The sequence below is a fragment of the Arachis hypogaea genome, chromosome 3 (genome assembly GCF_003086295.3).
Source record: "Arachis hypogaea cultivar Tifrunner chromosome 3, arahy.Tifrunner.gnm2.J5K5, whole genome shotgun sequence".
Classification (NCBI taxonomy): Eukaryota; Viridiplantae; Streptophyta; class Magnoliopsida; order Fabales; family Fabaceae; genus Arachis; species Arachis hypogaea.
The window spans coordinates 101,602,422-101,620,008 of NC_092038.1; positions in this window are offsets into that span (position 1 = coordinate 101,602,422).

Sequence of the window (17,587 nt, forward strand, 5' to 3'; positions counted from 1 at the left end):
AATTCTAGCTTATACCCCGAAGACTCTGATCTCACGGAATGGAAGGCTCAGTTGTCAGGCGAGGGCAACCATGCGTCGCGCATCAGGAATCCAAGAGATACACACTCTAGCTTTCGCTTGTAGAACGGAAGTGGTTGTCAGGCACGCGTTCATAGGGACGGATGATGATGAGTGTCAGGATCATCACATCCATCAGGTTGAAGTACGAGTAGTATCTTAGAATAGAAATAAGATTTAATTTGAATAAAAGATAGTAGTAATTGCATTAAAACTTCGAGGTACAGCAGAGCTCCACACCCTTAATCTATGGTGTGTAGAAACTCCACCGTTAAAAATACATAAGTGATGAAGGTTCAGGCATGGCCGAATGGCCAGCCCCCATAAATGTGATCAATAGCTTCCTAAGATGAATAATAGAATAAAACTGAGACCAAAGATGTAACGTGGTCAAAAAGATGACTAATACAATAATAAAAGGTCCTCTTTATACTAGACTAGCTACTAGGGTTTACAGAAGTAAGTAATTGATGCTAAAATCTACTTCCGGGGCCCACTTAGTGTGTGCTTGGGCTAAGCTTGAGCTTTACACATGCAGAGGCTTCTTTTGGAGTTGAACGCCAAGTTGTAACGTGTTTCTGGCATTTAACTCTGGTTCGTGACGTGTTTCTGGCATTTGACTCCAGAATGCAACATGAAACTGGCGTTGAGCGCCAGTTTACGTCATTTAATCTCGAATAAACTATGAACTATTATATATTGCTGGAAATCTCTGGATGTCTACTTTTTAACGCCGTTGAGAGCGCGCCATTTGGAATTCTGTAGCTCCAGAAAATCCATTTCTAGTGGAGGGAGGTAAGAATCCAATAGCATCAGCAGTTCTTTGTCAGCCTTTTATTAGAGTTTTGCTCAGGTCCCTCAATTTCAGCCAGAAAGTACCTGAAATCACAGAAAAACACACAAATTCATAGTAAAGTCCAGAAATGTAAATTTAGCATAAAAACTAATGAAAACATCCCTAAAAATAACTATATCCTATTAAAAACTACCTAAAAACAATGCCAAAAAGCGTATAAATTATCCGCTCATCACAACACCAAACTTAAATTGTTGCTTGTCCCCAAGCAACTGAAAATCAATTAGGATAAAAAAAAAGATAATATACTATAAATTCCAAAATATCAATGAATATTAGTTCTAATTAGATGAGCGGGACTTGTAGCATTTTGCTTCTGAACAGTTTTGGCATCTCACTTTCTCCTTTGAAGTTTAGAATGATTGGCATCTATAGGAACTTAGAATTTCAGATAGTGTTATTGATTCTCCTAGTTAAGTTTGTTGATTCTTGAACACAGCTACTTTTATAAGTCTTGGCTGTGGCCCTAAGCATTTTGTTTTCCAGTATTACCACCGGATACATAAATGCCACAGACACATAGCTGGGTGAACCTTTTCAGATTGTGACTCAGCTTTGCTAAAGTCCCCAGTTAGAGGTGTCCAGAGTTCTTAAGCACACTCTTTTTGCTTTGGATCTCGACTTTAACCACTCAGTCTCAAGCTTTTCACTTGGACCTGCATGCCACAAGCACATGGTTAGGGACAGCTTGATTTAGCCGCTTAGGCCTGGATTTTATTTCCTTAGGCCCTCCTATCCATTGATGCTCAAAGCCTTGGATCCTTTTTACCCTTGCCTTTGTGTTTTAAGGGCTATTGGCTTTTTCTGCTTGCTTTTTCTTTTTCTTTCTAATTTTTTTTGCCATTTTTTTCGTAAGCTTTTGCTTTTTCACTGCTTTTTCTTGCTTCAAGAATCGATTTTCATGATTTTTCAGATTGTCAATAACATTCTCTTTGTTCATCATTCTTTCAAGAGCCAACAATTTTAACATTTATAAACAACAAGATCAAAAATATGCACTATTCAAGCATTCATTCAGAAAACAAAAAGTATTGTCACCACATCAATATAATTAAGCTAAATTCAAGGATAATTTTGAAATTCATGTACTTCTTGTTCTTTTGAATTAGAAACATTTTTCATTTGAGAGAGGTGAAGGATTTATGGAATTATTCATAGCCTTAAGATATAGTTACTTAATACTAATGATCATGAGGTAGAGACACAAAACATAAACACACATATAGCATAAAAACCGAAAAACAGAAAAATAAGAACAAGGAATGAGTCCACCTTAGTGATGGTGGCGCTTTCTTCTTGAAGAACCAATGATGTCCTTGAGCTCTTCTATGTCTCTTCCTTGTCTTTGTTGCTCCTCCCTCATTGCTCTTTGATCTTCTCTAATTTCATGGAGAATGATAGAGTGTTCTTGATGTTACACCCTTAATTGATCCATATTGTAACTCAAGTCTTCTAGAGAAGTGTTGAGTTGTTCCCAATAGTTGTTGGGAGGAAAGTGCATCCCTTGAGGCATCTCCGGGATTTCTTGGTGGTGAGCTTCCTCATGCATCTCTTAGGATCCATGAGTGGGCTCTCTTGTTTGCTCCATCCTCTTCTTAGTGATAGGCTTATCCTCCTCAATGGGGATGTCTCCTTCTATGATAACTCCAGCTGAGTAACATAGATGGAAAATAAGATGAGGAAAAGCTAGCCTTGCCATGGTGGAGGACTTTTCGGCTATTTTGTAGAATTCAAGGGAGATGACTTCATGAACTTCTACTTCCTCTCCAATCATGATGCTATGGATCATGATGGCCCGATCCACAATAACTTTGGATCGGTTGCTAGTGGGGATGATAGAGCATTGGATGAACTCCAACCATCCTCTAGCCACAGGCTTGAGGTCCAGTCTTCTTAATTGAACCGGCTTGCCTTTGGAGTCTCTTTTCCATTGAGCTCCTTCAACACATATGTCCATAAGGACTTGGTCCAACCTTTGATCAAAGTTGACCCTTCTTGTGTAGGGGCGTGCATCTTCTTACATCATGGGCAAGTTGAATGCCAACCTCACATTTTTCGGACTAAAATCTAAGTATTTTCCCCGAACCATTGTAAGATAGTTCTTTGGATTCGGGTTCATACTTTGATCATGGTTCCTAGTGATCCATGCATTGGCATAGAACTCTTGAACCATGAAAATTCTGACTTGTTGAATGGGGTTGGTCAGAACTTCCCAACTTCTTCTTTGGATCTCATGTCGGATCTCCGGATACTCATTTTTCTTGAGCTTGAAAGGGACCTCAGGGATCACCTTCTTCTTGGCCACAACATCATAGAAGTGGTCTTAATGGGCTTTGGAGATGAATCTCTCCATCTCCCATGACTCAGAGATGGAAGCTTTTATCTTCCCTTTCCCTTTTCTAGAGGTTTCTCCGGTCTTAGGTGCCATAGGTGGTTCTGAAAAAACAAAAAGCTATGCTTTTACCACACTAAACTTAGAATATTACTCGCCCTCGAGCAAAAGAAGAAAGAAAAGAAGAAGAGGAAGAGAAAATATAGAGGAGAGGGGGGAGGTATATTCGGCCAAGGTGTAGAAGAGGGGGTTGTGTTGTGTGAAAATGAAGAAGGATGAAGGGTTTATATAGTGAGGGGAGAAGGGGTAGGTTCGGCTATTTATGGTGGGTTTGGGTGGGAAAGAAATTTTGAATTTTGAAGTTTTATGGGAAAGAGTGGATGGATGTGAGTGGTGAAGGGGGTAATTAGAAAGAGAGATTGAAGTGATTGGTGAAGGTTTTTTAGGGAAGAGTGTTTATGGGGAAGAGAGTTTATGCAAAGAAGAGGAGAGAAGGTGAGTTGATGTAGGTGGAGATCCTGTGGGGTTCACAGATCCTAAGGTGTCAAGGATTTACATCCCTACACCAATTAGGCATGTAAAATTCCTTTGCATACAATTCTGGCGTTCAAACGCCGAAGTGATGCTTATTTTGGGCGTTCAACGCCCAATTACAGCATGTTTCTGGCGTTGAACGCCAGTTCCATGCTTGTTTCTGGCGTTCAGCGCCAGCTCTCCTCAGGGTATATTCCTGGCATTCAAACGCCAGGATGCTGCTTGTTTCTGGCATTCAACGCCAGATCCATGCTCTGTTCTGGTGTTGAATGCCAGCCAGATGCTTCTTACTGGCGTTTGAACGCCAGTAAGTCCTTCCTCCAGGGTGTGATTTTTCTTCTGCTGTTTTTGATTCTGTTTTTAATTTTAGTATTTTTTTCGTGACTCCACATGATCATGAACCTAATAAAACATAAAAGAACAATGAAAATAAAAATAAAATTAGATAAATAAAAATTGAGTTGCCTCCCAATAAGCGCTTCTTTAATGTCAATAGCTTGACAGTGGGCTCTCATGGAGCCACACAGGTGATCAGGTCAATGTTGTAGACTCCCAACACCAAACTTAGAGTTTGGATGTGGGGATTCAACACCAAACTTAGTGTTTGGTTGTGGCCTACCAACACCAAACTTAGAGTTTGATGGTGGGGGCTTTGTTTGACTCTGTACTGAGAGAAGCTTTTCATGCTTCCTCTCCATGTATACAGAAGAACACCCTTGAGTCTTAAACACAAGGTAGTCCTCATTCAATTGAAGGACTAATTCTCCTCTGTTAACATCTATCACAGCTCCTGCTGTGGCTAGGAAAGGTCTTCCAAGGATGATGCATTCATCCTCTTCCTTCATAGTGTCTAAGATTATGAAATCAGCAGGGATGTAAAGGCCTTTAACCTTTACTAACATGTCCTCTACCAATCCATAAGCTTGTCTTACTGACTTGTCTGCCATTTGTAATGAGAATATGGCAGGCTGTACCTCAATGATCCCTAGCTTCTCCATTACAGAGATTGGCATAAGATTTATACTTGACCCTAGGTCACACAGAGCTTTTTCAAAGGTCATGGTGCCTATGGTGCAGGGTATTACGAATTTGCCAGGATCTTGTCTCTTTTGAGGTAAAGTTTGCTGAACCCAGGTATCTAGTTCACTAATGAGCAAGGGAGGTTCACCTTCCCAAGTCTCATCACCAAATAACTTGGCATTCAGCTTCATGATAGCTCCTAGATATTGAGCAAGTTGCTCTCCAGTTACATTTTCATCCTCTTCAGAGGAAGAATAGTCTTCAGAGCTCATGAATGGCAGAAGGAGGTTTAATGGAATCTCTATGGTCTCTATATGAGCCTCAGATTCCTTTGGGTCCTCAATAGGGAACTTCTTCTTGGTTGGGAGACGTCCCATGAGGTCTTCCTCGTTGGGATTCACGTCCTTCCCTTCCTCTCTAGGTTTGGCCATATTGATTATATCAATAGCCTTGCACTCTCTTTTTGGATTCTCTTCAGTATTGCTTGGGAAAGTACTAGGAGGAGTTTCAATGACTTTCTTGCTCAGCTGGCCCACTTGTGCCTCCAAATTTCTAATGGAGGATGATAAACCCATATTATATGATATAATTTGTGCTGAATTTAAGTGTTTTATTAAATCCTTCACCCACTTATGCATGTGAAATTGCATGGTTTTACCTTCCCTTCCTTATTATGAGATGTATGTGAAAAACATGTTTTCTAGGCTTTAAAAGTATTAATTTTAATTATCTTTTATTGCCATTCGATGCCGTGATTCGTGTGTTGAGTAATTTCAGATCTTCTAAGGCAGGAATGACTTTAAGGATGAAAAGGAAACATGCAAAAATGGAAGGAAAGCATAAAACGGAGTTTTTGAAGAAACTGGCAGCGACGCGATCGGATGGGCGACGCGGCCGCTTGCTAGCGCGAAATGGCAATGACGCGATCACATGATTGACGCGATCGCGCGCCACAAGCGAAATGCATATGACGCGGACGCATGACTGAAGTGACCGCGTGACAAGGAAAATTCCACATGACGCGACCGCATGACCCACGCGGACGCGTGACAGAGGCCACGCACCAGAAATTACAGAAAGCGATCCCAGCGATTTTTGAAGCCCTTTTTGGCCCAAATCCAAGTCCAAAAAGCACAGACCAGAGGTTATGAAGTGGGAGAATGCATCCGAAAAAAAAAGAGCTAGCCAATTAGTTACTTTTCATAGTTTAGATGTAGTTTTAGTGAGAGAGGTTCTCTCCTCTCTCTTAGGATTTAGAAATTAGGATTTTTTAGAAATTAAGGATTTAATTCAACTCTTCATATCAGGTTCAATATTCCTTTATTTTGACCTCTCTTTTACGTTGAGATACTTTAATGCTTTTATTTATGTTTGATTTATGTTGCCCAATTGGCTTACGAATATTTTCCATGTTAGATTTGACTGCTTTGAATGAATGTTATTTGAGGTATTCTAGATATTTATGATTTTAATTTAGCTTCCTACATTCCTGGCTTTGGTTAAGAAATCAGTAACTCTTGAGTTATCAAACTCAACGTGATCGATAATCGCTATCTTTGCTAATTAGCTTGAACTTCTATAATCCCAATCTTTTTCTAGGAATTAACTAGGATTTGAAGATCAAACTAATTAGCCACTTGACCTTCCTTCGCACCAGCAGAGGTTAACTAAGTGGAATTAAGATTCAATTTTCATTATCATTGATAAGGATAACTAGGATAGGACTTCCAATTTCTCATACCTTGCCAAGAGTTTATTTTACAGTCATTTATTTATTTTATTTGTCATTTATCATATTTGTTACTCATTCTCAAAACCCCCAATTTACAAAACTCATAACCAATAATGAGAACACACCTCCCTGCAATTCCTTGAGAAGACGTTGCGAGGTTTAAATACTTCGGATATTAATTTATTTAGGGGTTTGTTACTTGTGATAACCAAAATGTTTGTACGAAGGGATTTCTGTTGGTTTAGAATCCATACTTACAACGCGACTTTATAAAATTCTTTACTAGCAAAAATCCTGACGTCAGAGGACCTTGTTTCACTCATGAAGCTTAAAGTGGCCTTAGACAGATCAGAGACTATATTTGCCAAGTTAAAGGTGCTCTACTCAGAATTCTCTATCTATTACTGAGAAGATGATGGAAAAGGCATGCCATTGCTAAACCTGTTTCTTCCACCATTATTAAAGCCTTGTTGAGGCTTTTGTTGATCCTTCCATGAGAAATTTGGATGATTTCTCCATGAAGAATTATAGGTGTTTCCATAAGGTTCACCCATGTAATTTACCTCTACCATTGCAAGGTTTTCAGGATCATAAGCTTCTTCTTCAGAAGATGCCTCTTTAGTACTGTTGGATGCATTTTGCCATCCATTCAGACTTTGAGAAATCATGTTGACTTGCTGAGTCAACATTTTGTTCTGAGCCAATATGGCATTCAGAGCATCAATATCAAGAACTCCCTTCCTTTGAGGCGTCCCATTATTCACGGAATTCCTCTCAGAAGTGTACATGAATTGGTTATTTGCAACTATGTCAATAAGTTCCTGAGCTTCTGCAGGCATTTTCTTTAGGTGAATGGATCCACCTGCAGCGTGGTCCAGTGACATCTTAGAGAACTCAGACAGACCATAATAGAATATATCTATCATGGTCCATTCTGAAAACATGTCAGAAAGACACTTTTTGGTCATCTGCTTGTATCTATCCCAAGCTTCATAGAGGGATTCACCATCTTTTTGCTTGAAGGTCTGAACATCCACTCTAAGCTTGCTCAGCTTTTGAGGAGGAAAGAATTTAACCAAGAAGGCCGTGACCAGCTTATCCCAAGAGTCCAGGCTATCCTTAGGTTGTGAGTCCAACCATGTTCTAGCTCTGTCTCTTACAGCAAAAGGGAAAAGCATGAGCCTGTAGACTTCAGGATCTACTCCATTAGTCTTAACAGTCTCACAGATCTGCAAGAACTCAGTTAAAAACTGGTAGGGATCTTCTGATGGAAGTCCATAAAACTTACAGTTTTGTTACATTAGAGCAACTAGTTGAGGTTTCAGCTCAAAATTGTTTGCTCCAATGGCAGGAATTGAGATGCTTCTTCCATCAAACTTGGAAGTAGGTGTAGTATAATCACCAAGCATCCTCGTTGCATTGTTGTTGTTGAGTTCGGCTGCCATATCCTTTTCTTGTTCAAAAATTTCACTAAGGTTGTCTCTAGATTGTTGTAATTTAGCTTCTCTTAGTTTCCTCTTTAGAGTCCTTTCCGGTTCAGGATCAGCTTCAACAAGAATGCCTTTTTCCTTGTTTCTGCTCATATGATAAAAAAGAGAACAGAAAAGAAAGAGGAATCCTCTATGTCACCGTATAGAGATTTCTTTATGTTAGTAGAAGAAGAAAGGGAATAAGAGTGAAGAAGAATGAATAATCCAAACACAAGGGTGAGGATAGGGGCAGAGATTGGAGATGAAGAGAAGTGTTAGTGAATGAATAAATAAATAGAATAAGATGAGAAAGGGAGAAATTTTCGAAAATAAATTTTGAAAAAGTAGTTATTGATTTTCAAAAATTAAGATAAGAAATAAAATTAAAATTAAAATTTGAAATAATTAATTAATTTAAGAATAATTTTGAAAAAAGGGGCAGATAATTTCAAAAATTAGAGAGAGAAAAGTAGTTGTTTTGAAAAAGATAAGAAACAAACAAAAAGTTAGTTAGTTAATTGAAAAAGATTTGAAAATCAACATTGAAAAGATAAGAAGATAAGAAGTTAGAAAGGATATTTTGAAATCAAAGTTTTTTTGAAAAAGATATGATTTAAAAAGATATGATAAAAAGATATTATTAAAATTAGTTTTGAAAAATATTTGAATTTTAAAATCACAATTAATGACTTGACTCACAAGAAATCACAAGATATGATTCTAGAACTTAAAGTTTGAATCTTTCTTAACAAGAAAGTAACAAACTTTGAAATTTTTGAATCAAAACATTAATTGTTGATAATATTTTTGAAAATATGATATAAAAATAAGAAAAAGATTTTGAAAATATTTTGAAAAATATTTTTGAAATTTTCGAAAACAAAGAAAAAAAATGGAAAAGATATGATTTTTGAAAAAAATTTTAAAAAGATAAGATTTATGAAAAGATATGATTTTTAAATTTGAAAATTTGACTTGACTTGTAAGAAATAGCTAAGTTTTTAAAATTTTTGACTAAGTCAACTCAAATTTTCGAAATTTTGAGAGAAATAAGGAAAAGATAATTTTTTTTTTATTTTTGAATTTTTAATGATGAGAGAGAAAAACACAAATATGACCCAAATCATGAAAATTTTGGATCAAAACACTTAATGCATGCAAGAATACTATGAATGTCAAGATGAATACCAAGAACACTTTGAAGATCAAGATGAACATCAAGATTTATTTTTATTTTTATTTTTATTTTTTTTGAAAAATTTTCAAGAAAAGAAAAACATGCAAGACACCAAACTTAGAAATTCTCAATGCTTAGACACTAAGAATTCAAAAGTGCATATGAAAAACAACAAAATATACAAAACAAGAAAATATCAAGATCAAATAAGAGGACTTACCAAGAACAACTTGAAGATCATGAAGAACACTATGAATGCATGAATTTTCAAAAAATGCAAGAACAAGATGAATATGCAATTGACACTAAACTTAAAACATGATACAAGACTCAAACAAGAATCACAAAATATTTTTTATTTTTTTATGTTTTTATGATTTTTATAATTTTTTTTGTATTTTATTTTATTTTTTCGAAAACATATAGGAAAAAGGAAGTAATGAATTCAAAGTCCTCAATCAAAATTCCAGGAATCATACCAGGTTAGTCTAAAGTTTGATGGCCATCCAAGCTTCAGCATACCATTTTGAAACTCTAGAATTCATTCTTAAAAACTCTGAAGGATTTTTTGAAAATAGAGGGAGAAAATTTTTTTGAAAGATTTTTGAAAATTTTTTTGAAAATAAATGAAAAGAAAATTACCTAATCTGAGCAACAAGATGAACCGTCAGTTGTCCAAACTCGAACAATCTCCAGCAATGGCGCCAAAAATATGGTGCACGAAATTGTGATCTCTAATAATGGCATTCAACTTAGTATGCACGTTTATAACTCAGCACTTTCTTCACAACCTCACACAACTAACCAGCAAGTGCACTGGGTCATCCAAGTAATAAACCTTACGTGAGTAAGAGTCGATCCCACGGAGATTGTTGGTATGAAGCAAGCTATGGTCATCTTGTAAATCTCAGTCAGGCGGATAATAAATGGTTATGGAGTTTTCGAATAATAATAATAAATAAACAGAAAATAAAGATAGAAATACTTATGTAGATCATCGATGGAAATTTTAGATAGGCGTATGAAGATACTGTGCTCCTTCTGAATCTCTGCTTTCCTACTGCCTTCATCCAATCCTTCTTACTCCTTTCCATGGCAAGCTGTATGTAGGGCATCACCGATGTCAATGGCTACATCCCATCCTCTCAGTGAAAAAGGTCCAAATGCTCTGTCACGGCACGGCTAATCATCTGTCGGTTCTCGATCATGTCGGAATAGAATCCCTTGACTCTTTTGCGTTTGTCATCACGCCCAACAATCGTGAATTTGAAGCTCGTCACAGTCATTCAATCCTAGAATCCTACTCGGATACCACAGACAAGGTTTAGACTTTTCGGATTCTCATGAATGCCGCCATCAATTCTAGCTTATACCACGAAGACTCTGATCTCACGGAATGGAAGGCTCGGTTGTCAGGCGAGGGCAACCATGCGTCGCGCATCAGGAATCCAAGAGATACACACTCTAGCTTTCGCTTGTAGAACGGAAGTGGTTGTCAGGCACGCGTTCATAGGGACGGATGATGATGAGTGTCAGGATCATCACATCCATCAGGTTGAAGTATGAGTAGTATCTTAGAATAGAAATAAGATTTAATTTGAATAAAAGATAGTAGTAATTGCATTAAAACTTCGAGGTACAGCAGAGCTCCACACCCTTAATCTATGGTGTGTAGAAACTCCACCGTTAAAAATACATAAGTGATGAAGGTTCAGGCATGGCCGAATGGCCAGCCCCCATAAACGTGATCAATAGCCTCCTAAGATGAATAATAGAATAAAACTGAGACCAAAGATGTAACGTGGTCAAAAAGACGACTAATACAATAGTAAAATGTCCTATTTATAATAGACTAGCTACTAGGGTTTACAGAAGTAAGTAATTGATGCAGAAATCTACTTCTGGGGCCCAGTTGGTGTGTTCTTGGGCTGAGCTTGCGCTTTACACGTAAAGTGGCTTCTTTTGGAGTTGAACGCCAAGTTGTAACGTGTTTCTGGTGTTCAACTCTGGTTCGTGACGTGTTTCTGGCGTTTGACCCTAGAATGCAACATGAAACTGGCGTTGAGCGCCAGTTTACATCGTCTAATCTCGAATAAACTATGGACTATTATATATTGCTGGAAATCTCTGGATGTCTACTTTCTAACGCCGTTAAGAGCGCGCCATTTGGAATTCTGTAGCTCCAGAAAATCCATTTCTAGTGGAGGGAGGTAAGAATCCAATAGCATCAGCAGTCCTTTGTCAGCCTTTTATTAGAGTTTTGCTCAGGTCCCTCAATTTCAGCCAGAAAGTACCTGAAATCACAAAAAAACACACAAATTCATAGTAAAGTCCAGAAATGTGAATTTAGCATAAAACTAATGAAAATATCCCTAAAAATAACTATATCCTTTTAAAAACTACCTAAAAACAATGCCAAAAAGCGTATAAATTATCCGCTCATCAGTGTTCTCATATGGAACCTTTTCTTCTTAGTTTATTTTGATGACTTTTTAGCCTTCTTCTGACTTGAGGTTGTGCTTTCACTTTTTAAGTAGTGTCTTTTTTTAAGACTTGTACCCTTTAGCTAAACACCTTGAGCCTAGGTTTTTTCAAACTTTTTTGGCCTTTAATTGTTCCCTTTTCAGTGATTCTTTTATTGGTCCAACTTCTCTGTCGGGCCTTATCAAGCTATTTTTAGTAATCCCATTTCTAGTCTGACATCATGAGGTCGCTTTATATGAGTTACTTTTTATAACTTCTTGAATTAACTCGAGCTTTGTCGCTTCACCTTGTTGACCTCTTTCTTCTAGTTCGGGCAGTTTTTAGATCTTGGCCTTGCGCCTCATTAAAAACCTTTTAAGAAAAAGAGTGTGCCTTGGCCTAAGATCTTTACCTTTTTCTAGTTATAGTACCTTCTTAGGTTACAGGCATGCCATGACCTTGTAGCCCACACTCTTCGAGGTCGGCCACCCTATAGTAGCCTTTCCCTAGTACTTCTATAACTCGGTATGGCCCTTTTCAGATGGCTGCTAGCTTTCCTTATCCTAACCGACCTGCTCTGATATCATTTCGGATTAAGATCAGATTGTTGGTGGCGAAGCTTCGCTGGATTACCTTCCTATTATACCTTGAAGCCATTCAACGCTTTAGCACTTCTTCTCTAATCCTAACTCTTTCTCGGATTTCTGGAAGTAGGTCGAGCTCTTTCCTTTGAGCTTGGGAGTTGGTATCTTTGTTGTCGAGGATCACTCTAGGGGATCCTTTTTCTACTTCCACAAGAATCACTGCCTCCATTTCGTAAGCAAGTCGGAAGGGTGATTCCCTGGTGGTGGAGTGTGGTGTTGTCCGGTATGCCCATAGGACTTGCGAGAGCCCTTCGGCCCAAGCTCCCTTAGGGTCCTGTAATCTCCATTTTAGCCCAGCCAATATGACTTTGTTGGCGGCTTTCGCCTGTCCGTTGGCTTCTGGGTGTTCTACAGAGGTGAACTGGTGTCTGATTTTCAAATCGGCTACTGGGTTTCTGAAGCCCGTGTGGTGAATTGCGTGACATTTTATGTGGTGATGGAGCATGGGATCCCAAACCTTGTGACAATGTTTCTGTATAGAAACTTCTGACTTCTTTGGGCGGTGGTAGTGGCTAACGGTTCTGCCTCAATCCATTTTGTGAAATAGTCTATTCTTACAATGAGGAACTTGACTTGCCCTGATCCCTGGGGGAAATGGTCCGAAGAGGTTGAGCCCTCACTTTGTGAATGACCAAGGTGAAGTGACGCAGATGAGTTCCTCGAGTGATGCGATATAAAAGTTGGCATGCTTCTGGCATGGGGGCATATTTTGACGAACTCTGTTGCTTTCTTTTGCAAGGTCGGCCAGTAAAAACCAGCTCGAAATACCTTTCTGGAAAAAGCTCGTGCCCCGAGGTGGTCACCGCACATGCCACCGTGGACTTCCTCTAGAACTTCCCTCATAGCGGAGGTCGGGATGCATTTTAGGAGGGGTGTAGAGATTCCTCTCCTATATAGGACGTCGTGCACTATAGTGCGTACTGTGCTTCTCGCACTAGCCTTTTTGCCTCTTTTTTTTATCTGCGGGGAGTGTTTCAGACTTGAGATAGCTAATTTTGGGAGTCATCCTCCCTTGGTCCTGGTCTGATATGCTTAAGACCTTCTTTTCTTCTGAGGTTGATGGATTTTGTAGTGTTTCTTGGATGAGGCTTCTATTGTTGCCCCCAGGTTTGGTGTTGGCTAGTTTCGAAAGTGCATCAGCTCAGGCATTTTGTTTTCGAGGTATATGTCGGATCTGATATCCCATGAATTTCCCGAGATGTACTCTGGTCTTGTCTAAGTATTTCTTCATGGTGGGATCCTAGCCTGGTAGATCCCTTCTATTTGGGAGGTGACTACCTGTGAGTTGCTGAAAATGGTAAGCTTTTGAGCTCTGACCTCCCTAGCCAGCTTCAAACCCGCCAGTAGGGCTTCGTACTCGGCTTGGTTGTTTGAGGCAGGAAACTTGAACTTTAAGCAGAGCTCAAGTTGATTTCCTTGATTACTTTCTAAGATTACTCCAGCTAGTAGGGGTGTCTGGGGTGTCAGTGTATCCTGCAACGAAGTCGGCCAGGTATTGGGACATGATGACTGTCCGAGCTTCATATTTGAGGTCAAATTCAAATAACTTGACTATCCATTGTAAGATTCTTCCAGCTAAGTCTGTTTTCTATAAAATACTTTTTATGGGTAGATTGGTCCGCACTCTAATTATGTGGGCCTGAAAGTATGGTCGGAGTCGTCGAGAAGTGAGTATAAGGGCGTAGGCGAACTTCTCTATCCTTTGGTAGTTTAGTTCAGCCCCTTGTAGAGCCTTACTGATAAAGTAGATGAGTTGCTGCCCTTTTTTGTCGTCTCTAACTAATGCTAAAGCTGTTGCCCGACTTTCCACAGCGAGGTATAGGATAATTTTTTCTCCTTGTCGGGGTCGGGAAAGAATGGGTGGCTGACCCAGGAATGTCTTGAAGTCCTGGAAGGCTTGTTCACATTCTGGGGTCCATTCAAACTTCTTTCCTTTCCTTAGTGTTGCATAGAAAGGGAGGGATCTCAAGGCCGACCCAGCTAGGAATCTAGACAGGGCCGCTAGTCTTCCATTTAGCTGATGTACTTCTTTGACGTTGGTCAGGCTTTTCATGCTGAGTATGGCTTGACATTTATCTAGATTTGCTTCAATCTCTCTCTAGGTGAGCATGAAGCCCAAGAATTTACCAGCTTCTACTGCGAAAGTGCATTTTGCGGGATTAAGTCTCATCCCATGCTTTCCTATGGTGTCGAACACTTTGGCGAGATCAGATAATAAGGTTTCCTCTCTTTGTGTCTTTACTAGCATGTCGTCGACATAAACCTCCATCGGCTTTCCGATGTGATCGGCAAAAACTTTATTCATCAGCCTCTGGTACGTAACCCCTACGTTCTTGAGTCCGAAGGGCATGACTATGTAGTAGTAGTTCGCTCTTGGGGTTAGGAACAAGGTTTTTTCTTGGTCAGGCTGATACATTGGAATTTGGTTGTCTCCCGAGTAGGCGTCCATGAAGGAAAGGTACTTGTATCCGAATGAGGCATCAACTGGTGTATCTATATTTGGGAGCGGGTAGGAATCTTTTGAGCAGGCTTTGTTGAGGTCGGTGTAATCAGTGCACATCCGCCACTTTTCATTTGACTTTTTGACCAGTACGACATTGGCCAGCCATAATGGGTATTTTAGCTCCCTTATGAACCCTGCCTCTAACAAGGCCTGTACCTGTTCCTCTACGGCCTGAGCTCCCTACGTTTCTATTGTACTCACCGAGATCCAGGGTACACTGCCAGTTTATGGCACATTAGTCTGGGCTCAATACCGGGCATGTCCGCGGCCTTCCATGCGAATAGGTCGGAGTTCTGTCTTAAGAACTTTGTCAGCAGTTCCTTTAAGTCTTCTTTTAGGTTTGCCCCTATGTTTGTTATTTTGTCTTGAGTATCCTCGATCTGAACTTCTTCGGTCTCACCTTCTGGCTGAGGATGAAGTTCTTCGCGAGCTCTGATTCCCCCGAGTTCAATAGTGTTGGTTTCTTTTCCTCTGGGGTCGCCTTTAACGTTCAAACTTTTGTTGTAACAGCGTCGCATGAGTTTTTTGTCTTCTTTTATGGTGGCGATCCCTTCTGGAGTTGGAAACTTCATGCATAGGTGCAGACTGGAGACCATCGTGGCGAGATGATTTAGCGTTGTCCAACTTATGAGGGCATTGTATGCAGAGCTCACATCGACTACGATGTAGTATATGCTTAGTGTTCTAGATCATGTTCTTTTCCCGAAGGTTATGTGCAGTGGGATGTACCCAAGTGGCTGGATTGGGGCATCTCCGAGCCTGAATAGGCTACTAGGATATACTCTGAGCTCTTTTCCTTGTAGGCCGAGTTTGTCGAAGGCAGATTTGAATAGGATATCCGCAGAGCTTCCTAGGTCTACCAATGTTCGGTGGAGATTGGCATTAGCAAGTATGATGGTAACGACCACGGGGTCATCATGCCCCGGGATGATGCCTGTGGCGTCTTCTTGAGTGAAGGTAATAGTGGGGAGGTCGGCAACCTATCTCCTTCTCTGACATGGTACACCTCTTTAAGGTGTCTTTTGCGGGATATTTATCATGTGAATATGTCTTTCAGGGGTGTGAGGGGGGCATTCAGCTCGTCTGCCCTCTTCGTCCCTTCTTTTTTTTTTGGTTCGTCTGCTCTATTGGCTAAGAACCGATCTAGTCTCCGTTATCATGCCAATTTTTCTATGACATTCTTTAGGTCATAGAACTCGTTGGTAGGATGCCCATAGATTCGGTGGTATTCGCAATACTCTGTCCTACTTCTTCCTCTCTTGTGTTTAATCGGGCGAGGGGGTGGAATCTTCTCAGTGTTGCATATCTCTCGTAAACATCCACAAGGGACACCCGAAGAGGGGTGTAGTTGTGGTACTTTCTGGGTTTCTCAGTAGGTTGGTCTTCTTTTTTCCTGGACTCTTTATCCTTGTCCCGGGGTGGGTAGGAGAATCCGATCTTTGAGGTTTCTCCTAGTTGGGAGTTTTCCTCCATACCGATGTACTTTTCCACCCGTTCTTGAACTCTGTTAAGAGATGTTAGGTGCTTCTTGGATATGGAGTGGCTAAAGGGTCCTTCTCATAGGCCGTTGATGAGTCCCATAATGGCCGCTTCTATTGGAAGATTTTGCATGTCAAGGCATGCTTTATTGAATCTTTCCATGTAACTGTGAAGGCTTTTCCGATCTCCTTGTTTAATCCCTAGCAGGCTTGGAGTGTGCTTGGTTTTGTCCTTCTGGATAAAAAACCTGGCTAAGAACTTATTGGCAAGGTCATCGAAGCTTGTGGTCAACCTTGACGGCAGGTTGTCGAACCACTTTATTATCGTCTTAGTCAAGGTGGTCGGGAAGGCTTTGCAACGGGTCGCATCTGAGGTATCCGTGAGGTACATCCGGCTCCTAAAGTTGCTGAGGTGATGACTTGGGTCGGACGTACCATTTTAGGGGGTCATGTCAGGGGCTTTTAAGTCCTTTGGGACTTTTGCTTTCATGATTTCTTTCGTGAATGGGTCTTGGTCCTTGTGGGGGCTATCTTCGCAGTTGGACCAAGCGGTTTTAGTTTTGAGGTCGGTGATAAACCATTATTTTATGGTTTATATTGTGTTTAGTTGAGGGATTTTTTATCAAATTCTTACCCACTTATTCATATAATTTGCATGATTTTACAATTCCTTCCTAGTTTAGTTCTATGGTTGAAAACCTACTTCCTAAGCCTTTAAATTGCGTATTTTAAATTCTCCCTTATACCATTCAATGCCGTGATATGCGTGTTAAGTGTTTTCAGGCTTTATTCGGCTTCGAGCTTTAAGAGTTTGTCTTCCAGCTCCCGACGCCATCTTGTTTCTCTCTGAAGTTCTCGCTCAGCTTCGCGCTAACGTTCGGCTTCTTGTTCGACTGTTTGAGGTGATCCTACTGTTCATGAATGGTATCTAAAATTTATGTGTTCTGAGTCTACTTGTCTCCCTTGGATTGGTGTGCGTCCTTAGAGGAGTTTGGTGTGGCATTCGTGTTCTTAAGTGGCATTCCATCTTCTAATCATGAGTTGAGATCATTGGCAGGGTTATTTGTCATGGTGATGGGATGGCTTCCAGGTTCTCCGGCAACGGCGCCAATGTTCCGAGGGTTACCTGAAATATTAAGGTCGATCTCGGATGAGATATTCCAGGATGATTGGAGCTGGCGTGTCCGACTTTTTGAAGCTTGAGGTGCTGCTGGTCCTTGATCACCAGCGGGTGGTGGTACCTGCAAGAGACTCTGAAGCTTAAGTTAGCACGGGCTTTAAGCAGGTTTTTTGTAGAATTGGAGTATGAGTTATACCTGGGT